This window comes from Ranitomeya variabilis, chromosome 5 (genome assembly GCF_051348905.1).
Source record: "Ranitomeya variabilis isolate aRanVar5 chromosome 5, aRanVar5.hap1, whole genome shotgun sequence".
Lineage (NCBI taxonomy): Eukaryota > Metazoa > Chordata > Amphibia > Anura > Dendrobatidae > Ranitomeya > Ranitomeya variabilis.
The window spans coordinates 378,592,699-378,610,824 of record NC_135236.1 but is presented as its reverse complement, the minus strand read 5'-3'; the positions used below and the strand labels follow the sequence as shown (position 1 = coordinate 378,610,824).

The 18,126-nt window shown below is 41.2% G+C and overlaps 1 protein-coding gene across 4 annotated transcripts in view; it reads left to right on the top strand.

Annotated features, from left to right (window-relative positions):
- KCND2 (potassium voltage-gated channel subfamily D member 2) overlaps window positions 1-18,126 on the top strand; it is an 832,113-nt gene that overhangs the window by 140,212 nt on the left and 673,775 nt on the right. The window lies entirely within an intron of this gene.

The following is an 18,126-nucleotide window of genomic DNA, read 5'->3' as shown; positions in this document are numbered from 1 at the left end:
TTCCCCTGTAACTAGTGCTACTATATCAGCCCCAGTTACAAGGGAATTAAGATAAAAATATTCAAATGCCCTACCACAAGTTTTTAATAAACTTCTAGAAGACACAGTGTGTTAAATAATTGAAAAATAAAATTAATCAATAAAAAATGGCAGGTAAAAAATAAACAAATAAATGTGCCACTGTCAATCCAAATCACTGTAAGTAGCTCCAACCTCCATAAAAAAAAAAATAGATTTCTGGTGTAAACATCAAGATTAATCAGGGACCCATGTGAAGAAGAGTGGCTTTTATATGTGTGCGGCTGTACATAAGTGGTTTTAGCTTCTCATGTACAATTACATTTCTTTAAAGAATTTCAGCAGAAATCTGACAGCTTCTTTAAGGAATATCACTATTCCATAGATTGATGTCTCGCCTTTGATTGGGTTTTCTCAAATTGCTTAATTTTGTTCATTTTCAACAATTTCTGCAATAATTATGTGAAATTTATCAAAAAAATATATTATGTTAGATAGCAATATGCCGATTGCGCTTTTGTCTGTAAATGCTAAATGATTTCCTAAACATAATGTAAATTCTTTATTTTAACAGTTAAACTGTGCTACTTCTAATCTTCTTTCATTATACCATCTAAAGAAAATCAGGCAGAAACTAGATATCATACATTAAACTTAGAAATCAATTTGTTCAAATTGCTTTTGAAATGGTTTCACTAAATAGTGCATTTAAAATGCTGAGGAAAGAATGGGTAAAGGTGATAGCATACAAGCATGATGCGTGGGCGCTTATAAACACTGGGCTGTTTATGTCAGGATTGCATATTCACCTTACCATGTCAAACTACTGTGAACAAAGGGGTTTTTTCAACAGTGCAACCTCTTTTTCAGACAAAGACTACAAGATGATCATCTGAATGTCAAAGGTTTGGCTTCTCATACATCATTGTTTTTGGGATTGCTTTTAAGGTATTCATTCATGGCAACATGGCAACAGTGACTGGTGCCAGTGTGAATTCCAAACTTTCATAGATTTTTTTTCTTTTTAAAAAAAAAAAAAATGTTTTTGTAATGTCAATGTGATTCTCCTTACCGTATCTGTTAGCTATTTTATATTTTAAGCATTTTGATAGATGGTACTTTTAATTATATTAACCATACCAAATATTTTAATTGTTTAAAATTTACTTTATTTATTTTTAATTAAGAAATACAGCACCATTACCATCATGAGTACTTGAATAAATAAAGTTCATGAATACATTATCAGAACCATCATCAGTACATGGGTACATCACCAGGACCACCATCATTGCATAGATACATCAGAGTACTGCGGTTCCCACGCTGTCAAACAGATGACAGCGTGTGAGAATCAACAGCTGTGTTTGCTGGTTACAGAATATAGGTGGTACCCCACATAATTTTTGTGGGGGTCTCCCCTATAATAACCAATAAAGGCTAAGCAAATAGCTGTAATATGATATTAATAGCCTGAGAACCTTTGTGGCTATTGGCTCGTATCCAGAATATTAATATCTGCCCCCAGCCGTTGGTTTTCCCTCTGCTGGTTATGAAAATTATGGGGGACCCCACTTAATTTTTCATAATTGTTTTCATCAATTAACAAGTACAGTAAAATACACACCCAAGGTAACCTTAGATCACAGCGTCCAGGTGTTACAGCAGCTGGAAACTTCAGTAACCTTAAAATGTCCCTTAAACTTTCCATGAGGATTCCAGGCCTCACATCTACCGGGAGACGCGGTGGCTGTGAACTCTGCTAAAGGTTACCTGACACACTCATTACTAACCCCATAGTAAGATTGTAATAAGGACACAGCAAGAATGAAGTCCTTTATTTGAAATAAAATTCCCCCTCCTTCTTTTGCCCATTTATTTAAAAAAAATAAGAATAATAAAAGATCATTTTCCTCACCTGAGGAAAAGATAATCTATATCTGTCCCACGACGATCCGGATGATTTAGAGAGCAGTCACATCAGTGATGCACCCCAGCTGGAACCAACTTAGCAGAGTATGAGTAGCGCTGTTTGCTTGTGACCTATGAGCTTAATGCTGGACACAGGCACAGCTTCTCACGCTCTGCTCAGTGTGTTATGTCTGGTGTAGAGAGCTATTGCATCACTGACTATTCTCCAAACCATCTGGATCGCTGTGGGACAGATAAGGATTATCTTCTTGTCAGACGGGTGATGAATGTTTTTTTTTTATTACGTTTTTTACAGTAATAAATGGGTAAAAGAGGGTGGGGAGTTTTATTTCAAGTAAAAGAACTTATTCTTACTGTGTCTTTATTACAATCATACTGTGGGGATAGTAATGGAAGCGTCTTAGAAATCATGCTATACTCATCTTCTTCAGGTCCACTGTTAAGTTTTCACTAGTGCTCTGGTGTGCGAAATTGGCTCTGTGTATCAATTTTATGTATATGCAGCAGACTCAGATTATCCTATGTAATGTACATATGTAATGCACAGTCTAACAATGTCAGGACACTGAACTCACCATATGATAATATAGACTATACCACTTATAAAACTGTGTCCTGTAGTTGTCTTGTTCCACGCAAAGAGTCTCCTGAGTTATCCCCTATAATTATTACAGGATACTCTAGCCTAAAAAAAAAAAAAGGAGACTGCTGGAACAATGACTGCAGAAAGCCAATTAGAGCAGGTGTTTTCCATAATTAGATCACTGCAGAAAGATGTGGAAGGTCTGCAAAAGAAGTTTGGAAGCTTTGAACACAATCAACAAGTGTTTGGACAAACTTTGCAGGACTTGAGCAACCGCATGGCAGGCCAGGAAAACAAACTTGCTGGCATAGAGTCCTAGTATGGACGGGCTTTTCAGGACATAAGCATGCAAATAGCTGCACAAGTGACTTTACCCTCTGGGCAACCGCCACCAGCTGGCCCACCTAAGTTGCCTCCATTCAGATTTAATGGTGATCGCGACAAATTTCGTGGCTTTGTGAATCAATGTATGCTATATTTTGATGTGCATGCTGACCGTTTTCCTACTGATAGATCCAAAGTATTGTGTGTAATAATGCTATTGACCTCACGAGCGCTCGCCTGGGCGACTCCGATGATTGAGTCTCGTGACCCACGGTTAAGTGACTTGGATGATTTCTTGGCCGCTATGGCATTAATGTTTGATGACCCTAATCGCCGTGCAACCGCTGAATCTGCTTTGTTGTCTTTACACCAGGCTAAACGTTCTGTTATTGAGTATGCCACTGAATTCAGGAGATTGGCGGTAGATACCAATTGGGACAGTTATGCACAATTGCCTATTTTCAAAAGGGGTCTGTCTAGTATTGTAAAAGATGAACTAGCCCTCTCTGAGTCACCACAACAGCTAGAGACATTTATACAGCATTGTGTGCGCATAGACATTCGCCTTACTGAGCGTAGGCAGGAGAAATTTGCTGCATATAACCATGTTTCTAACTTTTCCCTTCCTTCCAAAGAGCCTGCAGGTAAAACCTCTCGGGAGGTGGAGGAGGTGCCCATGCAAATTGATTCCATCCAGAGGCGCGAGATCAATGAGTGCCGGGAGCATCGCCTGCGTGAAACTATGTTTCTACTGTGGCCAGTCTGACCACTCCTTGATCAATTGTCCTAAGTGTCCTAGACGGCCTAACAAGGTGCTAGCAGCAATAGGGGAGTATGACAACTGTGATGATGAATCTGACATCTCTGAATGTAGCCTGCCTTTAAACGCTGTATTCCATTCACTTTCTATGACTTCACCCCCCAAGGAGCTGAAGGAAAAGAACTCTCACTGTTCTCTCCCTATTAAAAGATCCTGTGTTCAGGACAGTGGATTTCCAGTTCAGCTATGATTGACTCTGGTGCAGGTGGCAATTTCATGGATATCGCATTTGCCAATGAACATGGTATTAAAATTCAGCAAAGAGCCTCTCCAATTACCATGGAAACAGTGGATGGGTCACTTTAATCTCTGGGCCTGTGGATCAGGAGTCCGTACCCCTTGAAATTTTGTTAGAGCCTAAGCATCAGGAGCAACTTTCTTTCTTGCTAATTTCTTCTCCTCATTTTCCTGTGATTCTAGGCATTCCTTGGTTGCGTTCTCAGAACCCAATTATCAACTGGGAGAGCAAGGAGATTATCTTCCCAACAAGGAGCAACTCAGCGTTAACAGAAGCTGTCCCTGAGTCCACGGCTACGGAACCACATGTACAGGTATTTTCTTTACCTCCAGCTTATAAAGAGTTCTCTGACATCTGTGACAAGAAGAATGCAGATCAGCTTCCTCCACACAGGCATTATGACTGTCCCATTGAGCTGCTTCCCGGGGCAGCCATTCCTTTTGGTAACGTATACCCTTTGGCAGCACCTGAGCTTCAAGCCTTAAAAGAGTTTATTGATGAAAATCTGGCCAAAGGCTTCATACGTCCTTCTTCCTCACCAGCAGGGGCACCTATCTTTTTTGTAAAGAAGAAGGATGGGACCCTGAGACCCTGTGTTGACTATCGAGAACTCAATAAGGTAACCGTACGAAACCGTTACCCTTTGCCTCTGATTCCTGAATTACTGGAAAGAGTCCGCCATGCTAAGGTGTTCTCTAAACTGGATCTTCATGGGGCTTATAATTTGGTGCGTATTCATCCAGGGGATGAGTGGAAGACAGCATTCAGATGCTGGTATGGACACTTTGAATCTCTTGTGATGCCCTTCGGGCTTTGTAACGCCCCTGCAACATTTCAACACCTTGCTAATGACATTTTCAGAGATTTGTTGGACCAGTTTGTAGTGATCTATTTGGATGATATACTAATCTTTTCTGACTCTCTACAGGAAGATGAAGAACATGTCAAAACTGTTTTAAGACGTCTGAAAGAGAACCATCTGTATATTAAGCCGGAGAAATGCGAGTTCCATCGTTCTGAGATACAGTTCTTAGGTTTTATCATCTCTCCCCAGGGGCTGAACATGGAATCTGGTAAGATTCAGGCTATCCTTGACTGGCTGGTACCCAAGAACGTTAAGGAGGTCCAACGTTTTATTGGTTTTGCAAATTTCTACAGACCCTTCATTCAAAATTTTTCTGATATTGTCCGTCCCATTACTTCTTTGACAAAGAAGGAAAAGCCCTTTAAGTGGTCATCACAGGCTCAAGAAGCTTTTGATCGGCTTAAAGTCCGTTTCACATCAGCACCGCTGTTGATACACCCAGATCCAACACTTCCTTTCATTGTGGAGGTGGACGCTTCTGATAATGCTTTGGGGGCTATTCTCTCCCAAAGAACTGGAGAGAAGGGTCTGCTACATCCTTGTGCTTTCTTTTCCTATAGAATAACCTCAGCAGAGAAGAATTACGATGTGGGAGACAAGGAATTGCTGGCTATTATTGCGGCTTTCAAAGAATGGAGGCATCATCTGCAAGGAGCTGCACAACAGATCATAGTGCTAACTGACCATCGCAATTTAGAGTTCATTAGATCCAAAATAAATCAATTTAACTTTATCTCGTACCATCCAGGTTCTCGTAATGGGAAGGCTGATGCTTTATGCCGAATCCATGCTGCAGATTCCGTACCTGGAGCCCCATCCAAGACCATTCTATCTGATGCCAATTTCATCAGAGTTATCCACGATCCGGACTTGTGGAAGGAGTGCAGGGAGGCCTATGAAGGTGATGTATTTCTGGCCAACCCACCTGTGGATATTAATCTTGTCTTTAAGGGTGTCATGTGGTTCAGAGATCGATGTATCTACGTCCCAGAGGTCGTCTGTCTGCAGATCCTCAAGTTGGTACATGACTCCAAGTTGGCTGGTCACAGGGGGGTACAGAAGACACAAGAGTTCCTGAGCCGATTCTTCTGGTGGCCAACTTGCCTGAAGGATACCAAGGACTATGTTCTCTCTTGCGAGGCATGTGCCCATTACAAGACTCCTCATGTGGCACCTACGGGTCTTCTACAACCATTACCTGTTCTGTCCCGCCCTTGAGGGTCTACATCAATGGACTTTATTGTGGAGCTGCCTACATCGGGGGGCATGAATTCAATCATGGTGGTAGTTGATCGCCTGACTAAAGCTGCTCATTTTGTTCCGTGCACCGGCCTCCCCTCAGCTAAAGATACAGTGAACTTGGTTATACAGAATGTCTTTCGGTTGCACAGGGTTCCGGATGAGATCATCTCTGACCGTGGAGTACAGTTCACTTCAAGATTCTGGAAGGGGTTTTGCTCTGCACTCAATATTAATGTCTGTCTCTCTTCTGCTTACCATCCCCAGACAAATGGTCAGACTGAGAGTACCAACCAGATGCTGGAACAATATCTAAAATGTTATGTCAGCCATCTCCAGGATGATTGGTTGGAGTTGTTGCCGTTAGCTGAATTTTCATTTAATAATTCTCAGAGCGCCTCCACTAAATTTACACCTTTCTTTGCCAATCTGGGTTATCATCTCTGTATTTTACCTAGGTCTCCAATTAATTCTCCGGTTCCGGCAGTGGAGGAAAGGCTGACTGCGATGAGACAGAATCTGGAGGTTCTGAAGGAATCCCTCAAGGAATCAGCTCAAGAACGTTATAAGAGATCGGCTGATAGATTCCGTAAACCTGCACCCATGTTCAAGGTAGGAGATTCTGTGTGGTTAGCAACTAAGAATCTGAAGTTAAACGTTCCTTCACAAAACCTTGGACAGAAATTAATTGGCCCTTTCAAGATCAACGGTATTGTGAGCTCTGTGGCCTGCCAGCTGAAGCTGCCTAGGACAATGAAGGTACACCCAGTTTTTCATGTATCTTTACTAAAGCCTGTATCTCCTAATACCTTCCAGGGACGTGTTGTGCCACCTCCGCAGCCTGTGGTGATTGATGGGCAAGAACTATTCATGGTGGAGGAAATTATTGATTCCAGGATTCACAGGAATCGGCTCCAATATCTGATAAGATGGCAGGGATATCCCCCTGAGGAAGACTCTTGGGAACCTGTGGAAAACATCAATGCCCAACAGAAGATCGTCCTGAGGCCGCTTCTAAGGAGGGAGTAATGTCAGGACTCTGAACATTTTTTACCTTTTGTGCATTACTGCCCTTTTTCAAGATGGCGTCTTTGGTCTCATGTGCACTGTGTCTCCTGCTATAAAACTCCACCCCAGCCTTCAGTCTGTGCTAGAGTATTCTGCCTTGCATCCAGCTCCTGACCTCTGATTACTCCCTGGCAATACACCTGCTCCTATGAACCTGTGTGGTGATCCTGCTGCTCTGAGTTCCTACTGCATACACAAGTTTCCAGTAATCCTCCTTCATCTGCTGTTCGTGTTTACTTCCATCTGAATTTGCTGGTCATGTAAGCTGTTGCTGCTTTTCAATAACCTGAGACTATTAACCAGGCCTCCCTGGTTGAGCTAAGATATGATTTGAACTGCCTAATAAGCATATCTATCTGTGCCTGGACTAAGACAAGGATTTATTTGTGTCAAGTATCCTCAAGAATAACTGTGTTTCATAGACTTTCTGCTTCATTGCATTTTCCTCTGAAGTTTCCTATAGACTGCTAAGCTGCGTTTATTATTTGCACCAAGTGTTGTGGACTTGAGTTTCTCTCTGCACCTGTTTGAATCACCGTGTGATAATATAAAACTGTGTCCTGTAGTTGTCTTGTTCCACACAAAGAGTCTCCTGAGTTATCCCCTATAATTATTACAAAGTATTTCATATGTGATGCATACAGCACAGTCTCAGTGTATCCTATGGGATGTATACAGCAGTCTCAGTGTGTTCCATGTGATGTACAGTGGAGAAAATAAGCATTTGATACACTGCCAATTTTGCAAGTTTTCCCACCTACAAAAAATGGAGAGGTCTGTAATTTTTATAGCAAGCATACTTCAACTGTGAGAGAGAGAATCTTAATAAAAATTTAGAAAATCACATGGCATGATTTTTTCATAATTAATTTGCATTTTATGGCATGAAATAAGTATTTGATACAATAGAAAAACATAACTTAATATTTTGTACAGAAACCTTTGTTTGCCATTACAGAGTTCAGGCGTTTCCTGTAGTTCTTGACCAAGTTTGCACATAGTGCAGCGAGGATTTTGGACCATTCGTCCATACAGATCTTCTCCAGATCTTTGAGGTTTCGGGGCGGTTACTGGTTTACAATGAGTTTCAGCTCCCTGCAAAGATTTTCTATTGGGTTCAGGTATAGAGACTGGCTTTGCCATTCCAGGACATTGAAATGCTTCTTACAGAGCCACTCCTTAGTTTCCTTGGCTGTGTTTTGGGTCATTCGCTTGTAGGAAGACCCAGCCATGACCCAGGTGCAGTCATCTTGTCCCCTTTGCAGAATAGCACCCCCAAAGTATGTTTCCCCACCATACTTCATGGTTGTGAAGGTGTTCTTGGGGTAGTACTCAACCTTCTTCTTCCTCCAAACATGGAGAGTGGAGTTGATACCAAAAAGTACTATTTTGGTCTCATTTGACCACATGACCTCCTATGCCTCCTCTGGATTTGGCAAATTTCAAATGGGCTTGGCCATGTGGTGGCTTGTGAAGGGGACCGTATGTGCCCTGCAGGATTTTAATCCATGTGTCACGACAGCTGTCGAGTGATCTGGGAGCAGGGGCTCCTTTCATGGCCTTAACACTAGGGGGCACCCTAGCTCACCCTCTTCCCAGTAATTTTTCAGATGGTGAAGACTCCGGGGCCTCCACCCTTGCCTTATCTCCTAAGTTAGCCCTTCATCTGTCCCCTTCCCCCACCCAGGGAAAAGGGGATGTTACTGTGCACTGCAGTACACCAACCCGACAAACAGGGCAACAAAGGCAAAGGGAAACTGAAAATTCCACACAAACAAAATATTCATTCACATATAACAAAGGAATCCACGAGGGTGTGCAGGAAGGGGTAGAAAGCAAAACAGGGAAGGATAAGGCATTATCAAGCGTACACATTATACAGTCGCTTATAACTTCTTCAGCACTCCTTCATACCAACTTCTCTCCCTCCTTTTGCCATGCAGCAAGAGCTAACTCTGACAAGAACTTGGTAATACAGGGTGGGCCTTTTACCGTTACATCCATATATATTTGGACAGAGACCACATTTTTCTAATTTGGTCCCTTTAAAAACAGGGTGGCACATGTTAAGAAGCTGAAACTCCTAAGCCCTTCATCCAATTTTAATGTGGATACCCTCAAATGAAAGCTGAAAGTCTGAAATTCAACTGCATCTGAATTGTTTTGTTTAAAATTCATTGTGGTAATGTCTATAACCACAATTAGAAAAATGTTGTCTCTGTCCAAATATATATGGATGTAACTGTATATGGATACACTTAAATAAAATGGGAATGGTTGGTGATATCAGATTCCTGTTTGTGGCACATTAGTATATGGGTGGGGGAAAACTTTTCAAGATGGGTTGGCCATTTTGGATCCAACTTTATTTTTTTCAATGGGAAGAGGGTCATGTGACATGTCAAACTTATTGAGAATTTCACAAGAAAAACAATGGTGTGCTTGGTTTTAATGTAACTTTATTCTTTCATGAGTTATTTACAAGTTTATGACCAATTATAAAATGTGTTCAAAGTGCTGCCCATTGTGTTGGATTGTCAATGCAACCTCTTCTCCCACTCTTGGCACACTGATAGCAACACCGCAGAAGAAATGCTAGCACAGGCTTCCAGTATGCGTTGTTTCAGATGCTGCACATCTCGTATCGTAAGGCCATTGTCTATGCTGTGAAGATACGATTTTTTTTCCCGTTTTCCAGTACACGATGTGTTAAAACCTATGGTGTCATTCAAAAGTACAATGTTACTTGACCATTTTGACCGAAAAATAAAAAAGTTATGGCTCTGGGAAGAAGGGGAGCAAAAAGCGAAAATGGAAAAACGAAAATACCTCTGGTCATTAAGGGTTTAATCTTGGATAGCTTCTTTCAAGCTAGCCTGTCCTGTTAAGCAAGTCCTGTCTGCAAGTTACATGTTGACAAATCACCTAATTCGATGTTTATTTTCTGGCTTCTCTCACTGATGATATTAATCATAACAATAATAATTCCATACTTAACTGTATATTGGAGAATCGATATGTTTACAATATACATATAATATTAAGGGTATGTGCACACGTTGCGGATTCTCTGCGGATCTGCAGCGTTTTTTGCAGTGCAGAAACGCTGCAGATCCACAATTGATTTACAGTACAATGTAAATCAATGAGAAAAAAAAATGCTGTGCACACGTTGCGGAAAATCCACTGCGGAAACGCTGCGGTTTAAAAGAAGTAGCATGTCACTTCTTTTTTGTGAATCTGCAGCGTTTTTGTACCCATTCCATTATAGAAAACCGCAGGGGTAAAAAACGCAGCAAATCCGCAAGAAAACCGCAGCAAAAACGCACAAAAAAGCGCTGCGGAACCGCACAAAAAACCACAGGTGCGTTTTCTGCCAGGAGAGGCAGAATCTGCACCAGAAATTCCTAAGCCTAATCCGCAACATTTGCACATAGCCTTAATACCAAGAAGAGCATAGTCAGACAGCAATCAAGAAAGTGGGATTTGTGTGTCACTTAGGCTATGTGCACACGTTGCGGATTAGGCTTAGGAATTTCTGGTGCGGATTCTGCCTCTCCTGGCAGAAAACGCACCTGTGGTTTTTTGTGTGGTTCCGCAGCGTTTTTTTTGTGCTTTTTTGCTGCAGTTTTCTTGTGGATTTGCTGCGGTTTTCTATTGGAGTGGGTACAAAAACGCTGCAGATTCACAAAAAAGAAGTGACATGCTACTTCTTTTAAACCGCATCGTTTCCGCAGCGGATTTTCCGCAAAGTCTGCACAGCATTTTTTTTTTCTCATTGATTTACATTGTACTGTAAATCAATTGCGGATCTGCAGCATTTCTGCACCTCAAAAAATGCTGTGGATCCGCAGCAAATCTGCAATGTGTGCACATACCCTAAGTTCTGCGGAGAAATACCGTATATACTCGAGTATAAGCCGACCTGAGTATAAGCCGAGGCACCTACTTTTGCCACGGAAGACTGGGAAAGCTTATTGACTCAAGTATAAGCCAGGTATGCATTGTCCCCTCATCCCTGTCCTGGTATGTGTGACTCCCCTGTCACTGTCCTGGTATGAATGCCTCCTCATCCCTGTCTGCATGCCTCTTCTGTTCCTGTCATTGTATGCATGCCTCCCCCTTCCCTGTCCTGGTATGAATGCCTCCCCGTCCCTGTTTGCATGCCTCCCCTGTCCCTGTCATTGTATAGCATGCCTCATCCTTCCCTGTCCTGGTATGAATGCCTCTCCATCCATGCCCCTGTCTGCATGCCACCCCCGTTCTGTCCCTTTATGCATGCCTCCCTGTTCCATCCCTGTGTGCATGGCTCCTTATCCCCTATCCCCGTGTGCATGTTTCCTATTGAAAAAAGAACAAAAACATCATACTCGCCTACCTTTGCGCCCTGGGTGCTGGCACTGCATCTTGTTCCGGCCGCCGGCGCCTGCCGGCAGCTCTTCCTGTGCTCAGTGGTCACGTGGTACCGCTCATTATAGTGATGAATATGCGCTCCATGCCTATGGGAGTGGAGATGGGTCCATATTTATCACCTTAATGAGTGGTACCACGTGACCGCTGAGCACAGGAAAAGCTGCAGGCAGGCACCGTCGGCCGGAATGAGATGCAGTGTCAGCACCTAAGGTACGCAGGTAGGTGAGTATGATGTGTGCGCTGGCTCCTGGTACCCTTTGCTCTGCTGCCCCCCAGCCCAGCCGGCTTTCTGTACCGTGACTCATGTATAAGCCGAGGGGGGCGTTTTCAGCACAAAAAAATGTGCTGAAAAACTCGGCTTATACATGCGTATACACGGTATACCTAATTGTATAAGATGTAGGTTTAAAGCACCACTTCAGCATTTCTTTTTATTTCAACTCTGGAATGGTGCTGCTAATCTAAGTTCTCTGACCCTAGTATTATACTTATTAGCCATTGTCTTCATATGTTCCTAATGCCTCTCCAATCCTGCATTGCCATCTTGTGACTGACAGGAAGTCAGAGGTAATGGTCACAACCACTCAATGTAAGTCTATAGAAGCCTCGTTCTGGCCTCGTTCTGGCTCTCTCAAACTTATATGGAGTTGTGACTTCTTGCTCACCCAGCGAACACTAGAGCAATCCAGCAGGTCACAACCTGTGGAAGATGAGAAGAGCGGCACCGATAACAGATGAAGACTGCGGCTGGTGAGTATAATACTAGGAGCAGGGAACTTAGATTAGTGGCATTGCTCCAGCAGTATAATTTAGGGAAAAAAAACTTAAAAGCTAATTTCAGAAATTCCACATGCTTTGGCTGCTGCAGAAATTTATCTCTGAGGCAAAAAGTATCATTGCAGTGAATAAGATTGTCATGGATTTACATAAAGAAATGTTTATTTTTATTTTTGTATCCAGATTCTATAAAGGTTCAGAATTAATTCATAAAATAGCTTAACAATAGGGAATCTACTAGAAAGGCGCCCAAACAATTGCACTTGCCATTCTTATATATTCTTACAATATTTTGTTCAGGAAAAATTAATCAAAGTAGAAACCACTTGTATGAATTTTGAGAAATACAATCATATTTGCCTCACAGCGTGTGATTTCATTTGGAATGCTTAAATGGCTATAAACAACCGATTATTCTTGGATTTGTCTAAGAGGAAACAGTAATTGCTATATATTCTTGAACACTGTTACATCATTACTGACTTATGTCAAAACCACCGCTATGTGCTAATGAAAATGCCAGAAAAAAAATTAGAGATTTTCTTTGTTTTTCACATTTTTTTTGCCATTAGCTATAATGCATTTTAATCTATTTCCAGTTGTTAAAAAATGAGAAAATAAATCATTCCAAATAATTAAAGGAACGTTTACTTTGCACAGAATATTTCAATGACTAATATATTCCAAGTTAAGAAGTCCCCACACTTAACTGTTGGCTGTAAACATACAGCTTCAACGTGTATGTGTGGGATGTAATGCCTACAGATTAGAAACATATCTTAAAGGGGCTGTCCAGTACTGAACACCCCCTTCTTATTAGCATCAGACTGCAGAATACAATTTAAGAAAAATGCATTATCTCCAAGACCGGCATTGCCCCTGAGATGTCAGCATGGTGTCTCCTGACCGTCACATGAAATTGTTATGCCGCTGATTGGCTGCAGCCGTCATCTAACATACCAAAGTCATGTTTGTAATTTCTAGTCATTACAAAACTCACGATGTGGCTATATTATTTAGAGCGCATGACATGGAGTGGTGTCAGCTTCCCTATAGCAATATGCTCAATGCGCTCTGTATCATTTCCTGTCCGTCATCTTCTTGCCTTTATCTTGATTTCTGATTATCGACATAAAATAGGTTCTTCTACAACATTTTCTTACATATTTCTATTTCAGCTAATTACTTGTAAATTTACCAATACATTGATGTTGGTCTATCACTGCTTTTGAGAGATTATTGGTATATGTATCAGAGCTCACCTTTGCGTGCGTTTAGTTAAGTTGATTTGTAGAAAGTCAGATCAATGTCTTTAAAAACATTGGAAATAAAACAAAAGTCATCATTTTGGAAGGGAAATCTTCATACACCAGATTCTTACTTGTATAAAAGGTTCCTTTAATACTACTTTGATTATTCCTTTTCTTACCATTTATTAGAATCTGCACCTGTTGTACGGAATGTGCAAGAAGATAGTAAGAATCTAAAATAACACGCCAACGTAACATCAGTCAGAGGCAGACATATCAAATGTGTGATCTGTGTAACTGCACCAGGGCCCAGGAGCATAGGGGGCCCACTGCCATCTTCAAAGAGCGTCCTACTTGTATTCGATTACTAGGAATTTGTTAGAAACAATTAGCTGAAAGGGAAATCAAATCCAAAATAAACAAAGAAAAAAATCAGCCATAATTAACTAATACCTGGTAAAAATACCAATATCCTGCAGGATGCAGCAGACCCCCACAATAAAAGGCAGAAGCCGCACAAGTGCAAAATACTGATGATCATTGACTAACACACCTACCATCTCAGTATTAGGTAACATTCACACATTCAGTGTTTGGTCAGTATTTCACATCAGTATTTATAAGCCAAAACCAGGAGTGGGTGATAAATACAGAAGTGGTGCCTATGTTTCTGTTATACTTTTCCTCTGATTGTTCCACTCCTGGTTTTGGCTTACAAATACTGATGTAAAATACTGACCAAATCCTGATAATGGACTCCACAGCACTAAAAAAGTGCACCCCACAGACCCCAATTACCCCACTAACACTTAGGGCTTTGCTGCATCCTGCAAAGATGAAAAAGTAGAAAATGTATTAGTAGATATTTTGGCCAAAATGCCCCCACTCATAACCCGCATCAAGGGTCTTTCGTATCTGTACACTAAAGTTGCAGACAATTCTTTACATAAATATGAGTAGGTGCTTTATGATAAAATATTGGAAAGCCAGGGGCCCATATTTATTCTGTTCATGTACAGTGTCCCCCTGCTGTCCATACCAGTCCCAGACAGCTGCAAATATTCATGTTATGTATATGCCTTGCGACTTTCAATAATCTGCTAAACCGTGCTTTGTTCCAACACAGTGCTTCTAGATGGGAACACATCCATAGTGAAGCATACAATGTCCTCATAGATTCATACAGTAACGCAAGGACCACAGAGGTACAGGATGGCCCCATAGTGGATCTATGGATCTGTACACGATGGATCCATAGAATCAGAATCCAGATTTCTGTTTTTATATTTGTACCCCAAGGTCATACATTGTGGTTGCATTGCAGTACTTTTCTGATTTGGTTTTTTATTTGCTGCATTAAAATGGCATAGAGCCCTGTATAACTGACTCAATCCCTATTTATTAAAATAACAGTACAGGCACTATACTATAGAGGGCAGCACGGTGGATCAGTGGTTAGCATTGCAGCACTGGAGTCCTGGGTTAAAATCCCACCAAGGACAACATCTGCAAGGAGTTTGTATGTTCTCCCCGTGTTTGCGTGGGTTTCCTCTGGGTTCTCCGGTTTCCTCCCACATTCCCAAGACATACTGATAGGGAATTTACATTGTGAGCCCCATTGGGGACAGCGATGATAATGTGTGCAAACTGTAAAGTGCTGCGGAATATGTTAGCGCTATATAAAAAAAAATAAAATTATTATGTATATTAGAGGTGGCGACAGCATCCAAAGTACAAAATATGCTTTTACTCTTCCATAACAGATGCATGGAGGCAGCAATGTTTCGACCTCAGCAAACATGCATGTGTGACCAAGACCTATTTGTTGGGGTCACAATGTTGCTGTCCCCCTGTATCAGTGATGGAAGAATAAATGCATTTTTGTCCTATTGTTTGGAACTTATTGTCCTCTGAGTCGCGCACTTGCATACCTAAATACCATATGATTATTGCTGCTTCCTGTCTGTGTTTTTCATAAGACATAACTGCATTGTTTCTTCCTGTCGGACACTGGATAAATGATCTGTTTCTGTTGATCTGGGTGTGAGTTAAGCATAACCATATATTTAAAACTGATTTACGTGGACATGATCTCATATTTCCTTATCTAACATCCAATTGCTGTTACACTGATTGCGTTAATGTATATTCAGCTCAATAGAATGTATATATTAGCATGCCATCTAAAACATATTAATTCAGTATTCATTTACATATGAAAAGCACCCAGATGTGTCCTCACAATGTCTCTTTGGTATTAAACTAGGGCATTGGCAGAGACTAGCTTTTAAAAGCATATCCAAATAGAGTACCCATGAAAAAAACTGATCCAAAAGAGAGATGATTAGAAAATCAATAGATCTTCCCAGTGGTGAAATAGAAGCATAAAGCCCCATGGAGACTGATTCTATTTTACATTTTAAACATCAGAGTCGCTTCTAGGAAAGGTTTTTTTTTTCTCCATTATTAGATTTATTTATCTGTAGCGCTGCAGTCTTAGTTATTCCCAAATGGTTACTTTAACATCAAATCAAGAGCAGATTTATCTTGTTGTTGCTCTGCTTCTACTTCCAATTTACATTTATTTATTTTAAATTTCTGTTCTCTTCTAATTGAAGAAGAGGCAGAAGTGATTTTTTAAGCATTTGAATAATGGTACTATTCAATTATACAATAAAAGTCTCACCTTTTTGTCAATAGCTGTTTTAAATACCCTTTTGGTGCCACCAGTCTCCTGAGTTATTAGTATGTACTGAGTGGCAATACTAATGGCAGTGATAATGATCAGAGCTTTCACTGCACTTCTTTCACTGTATTAAAGGAGGCTTTCATTTTCACAAAAATAATAAACTTTATTCGCTATAGTTAAATAGCAAATGTAACCACCAATGTCACCAGTAGTACTGTACATGTGAACACTACCGTTGTGGATTTCTTTGCAACTTTTTATATCTGGAACTAAAAGAATCTCTTGAAATAAAGCAATCAATTAGGTCTCCAGATAATGGTCTACGAGGTGCTATTGAAAAAACTCAATGTCCCCTCACCCTGTCTATTAGAGGATCATTGTGATCAGTTCTATGTAAAATCTTTTCTCCTATACTTCTCATACTGCTCTTAGGAGTGACAGGAAGTAACTTAATGATTGGTGCAGGTCTCACTGCTAGGGCTTTCATTCCTCCAGGTAACGGGGCTCTGCAGATTGCTGTCTGAATGGAGCAGTGCACCACTTCTCCATTCAATCTCTAAAGGACTGCTTAGATATAGTTTTCATAGTATTCAGAAGGTGGAAGCTCCACCATAGCAGTTGTTGGCTGTAAGTTCCATGACCTTGACTAGATCTCATATATACAAATGATGGGCAGCAGCTTTCAAAGGTTCAAAATCAAAGGGAAACTCCTTTATTTTTCCATCTCCAATAGCACCATTTCAGTACTTCCTGGAAATGATAAAGATTCTAAAAGAAATTGAAAGTTGCTATTGGAGGTGGACAAATAACGGACTCTGACGTTGCTTTTACCTCAGTCTTTCCACCTTTCCATTTACAACCAGTCCGGACAAGGGCAGTCTTCCCATCTGCTTCCAATATCCCCAACCTGACATCCTTTGCACCTCTTGTGTTTTCTAGGCCCTGTGACATCACAACCAGGTAAGTGCAAGAGGTGCACAGGATACCAGGTGAAGGATACCAGCCACCGAAGTGAAGACTGCCCTGATTTGGTCGCCACTGAGGACCAGACTGTACTGGTTTAGCATACTTGGCCTGGCTTCCTGGTCACCTCTTGCACTTATTAGGTCATTAAGATGCAGGACCTAGTAAGTGCAAAAGGGGCCTGGATGCTGCCCGCAGAAAATACCTAGAATTGTACTACTATAGAAATGTCATGGAAGATCGGACTACCTTGATGTCGAGCTGAGAGTGCTAGCCAGAGAAGTTGAGACTGCCCTGGTACGTTGCCATTGAGGATCAGACTAGATGCTGGACATGATCATTAATCTTTCTCCTCACCTCTAATAAATACACTCCACAATATTGAAATTACAACACCAAGAAGGAAAAGTTCTAGGGTTATGAAAATCACAGAATGGACATGTAAATGATATGCAAATTATTAAAAAATCAATACAAAATCTTCAAAACATTTTGATTTATTCATTATCAATTACAGTATGACCCCCACGCACAGAAATGAGCGCAGTTGCATAATGTGACATGCAATCAATGAGGTTATTAATGGGAGACTAAGGGTACCGTCACACAGTGCAATTTTGATCGCTACGACGGTACGATTCGTGACGTTCTAGCGATATCGTTACGATATCGCAGTGTCTGACACGCAGCAGCGATCAGGGATCCTGCTGAGAATCGTACGTCGTAGCAGATCGTTTGGAACTTTCTTTCGTCGCTTGATCACCCGCTGACATCGCTGGATCGTTGTGTGTGACAGCGATCCAGCGATGCGTTCGCTGGTAACCAGGGTAAACATCGGGTAACTAAGCGCAGGGCCGCGCTTAGTAACCCGATGTTTACCGTGGTTACCAGCGTAAAAGTAAAAAAAAAAAAACCGTACATGCTCACCATCTGATGTCCGTCCGGTC